Source organism: Triticum urartu, chromosome 2A, assembly GCF_056163025.1.
Source record: "Triticum urartu cultivar PI428250 chromosome 2A, HENAU_Tu73, whole genome shotgun sequence".
Classification (NCBI taxonomy): domain Eukaryota; kingdom Viridiplantae; phylum Streptophyta; class Magnoliopsida; order Poales; family Poaceae; genus Triticum; species Triticum urartu.
Genome location: NC_141874.1, coordinates 621,105,093 through 621,107,550, shown reverse-complemented (window position 1 = coordinate 621,107,550; position 2,458 = coordinate 621,105,093).

Genomic DNA, 2,458 nt, shown 5'->3' with positions numbered 1-2,458 from the left:
GTGGCCCAATGATCAACACAGGTATTCAAAAGCTCCAACCTCAAGGCCCGATTCTCTCGGTCCTTATCTTCAAGCATCTCGGCAGTGGTACGAGTTAATGAGTCCTCCTGGGTGGAGTCAGCATAGATAGCCTGGAGATACCCTTGCGCTCCCGGAAGTGAAGCTGGCATGTAACGGAAATCGGTGTTCCGAAGCAGGCCAGTCCGGACTCGCATGATGGTCATCATGGAATAGGCAGCATCCTGCACGGCCATCTCAACAGTAACCCCGAGTCCATAGGAACAGTGAAGGGGCTCGGTAGATCCAGGATAAGAAGGAAATATCCTGACGGTGCAGAAATATTGGCTTTGATTAAAGTCGCGGAACTGCTCTTCGACAGTGTATTCGGGATACCAACGGTAACCCGTCTCGATCATTACCCGAACTAACATAGCAGTATGACCGGGCACGTCGAGGCACCGGGTCAGGTGAACCACTTGGTTTTGAGCACGGTTGGCCATTCTGAAAGCACAACCACAATGCAAAGACATTAGAATTTCTAGGGAAAATTGGACAGCATAATAGCTGTAAATGCTCAGAAAAAGATTTGAGACATCCACAACAGTCTGCAATACCACTCAACAACATCATATCAAGGTTCTGATCCAAATAGCAACATACTAAAATAGTAGAAACTGAACTAGGCTTGTAACAACAACCCTATAAGCTACTACGGATTAGTAACACGTGAACCTGATAGAAGAAGAGAGCCTAGTCCTTAACCCATGTTGAATGAGAAGAGAATGACTCAGATCAGAGGGCATAGGGTAAAGGAGTAAAAGAGCCTTACGTTCCCTCCCACAATCAATTCCCCTACATATAACTAAAGCATTTCTAGACTCGACATCGACCAGTTTGGCTCAACGAACGTACAGGCAGTCCGGCTCTGATGCCAACGCTGTCAGGACCCCGATTCTAAGCCACATCGATCTAGCCGGTAACACCTCATATCACTTTGCGGCCTCACGCACGGTATCCCACGGGTGTCGCCTTACCATGGTCGGGACCGTTTGCGCCTTTTGGCTCACGTATATGATAGTGTCGCTAGCATCCATATGACAGAAAACCCGGGCCGACATGGCTAGTTGTGAACCCAAAGTGGCACAGACCTATGGAGACAGGCATACATGAATCACATCGAGCATGTCGGTCATCAGCGAGTGATTCCGGGCTGTAGCACTGGGCTAACAGGACTCCGGGGAACCCGGGCTGTAGTAGGCTAGTCAGGACTCCAGATATCACCGTGTGACATTTCCCCGAAGGGACAGACATAGGAACAAAGTGAAACACATGCCGGCCAGTCAAGTGTCCTGAGCAGTAGTGCTGGGCTAGCAGGACTCCGGTGAACCGGGCTATAGCGGACTACTATGGCTCGAGGAACACTAGACTACATTTCCCCATAAGAAACGCTGCCATGGATAAACAACTAGATTGTCGGATCCCACTCATACCAAGCATTTCAATAATACACACAATATGCCCGATATGAGTACATACAACATGGCATCACAACAAAACTCTACAACTCAAGTACTTTATTTAAAGGCTCCAGAGAGCCATACATAACATGTTCATACAGATAGGGGTCACATGACCCGACACTCAAGTCGTACAATCATACAAGCACAAGCGGAAGCAACTAGTCTGAGTACAGACACTAGAAAGAAAGAAGGCTTCTCGAAGCATGTCTATCTACATAGGGCCCTCCATGGCCAGGATCACCACCTGGGTGGCTAGTCACTCGTCGACGTCAAGGTCTATGTAGAACCCATCGGAGGGGGCGGTGTTGTCATCTGAAAACAGTAATTAAGCAAACATGAGTACAAAGGTACTCAGCAAGTCTTACATCAGAACCTAATATACATGCTCATTCTCAAGAAGGTGGTGGGGTTATTGCAGCAAGCCAGCTTTGACACTTGGCTAAGCTATCCTACGGAACTTCACTAGTAAAATAGTTTTCGCACACGAGTCCACTACTCACCAACACAATACTCCACCGTGGATCCTCCCTCGTTATCCTACGAGAGGGCCATCCTCGGTACTCACACTTATCTTGAGTTTTTTAGTAGTATCCATTAACTTGTCTATGAACTGTATAGGCAACCAAGTAGTCCTTTACCGCAGACACGGCTATTCGAATAGTTTTATACCCTGCAGGGGTGTACTTCGTCACACATGTTTCCACCACTTAGCGTCTGCACACGACATGTGCTCGGCAGACTTCAAGCGAAAACCGACGTGGGGGTAGACCACGACCTGACTAACCTCACAAGTCTCTAGTCCAGGTTTATCGCCTATTCAGGTTCCATCCGCAAGGAAATCTGGCCGGGGTGTCCTCAACGGCCCCAAACGATGTGTATAGGGTTCCCGAGACACAAACGGGCGACTCGGTACATCGTGCCACGGTGTATCTACCGCA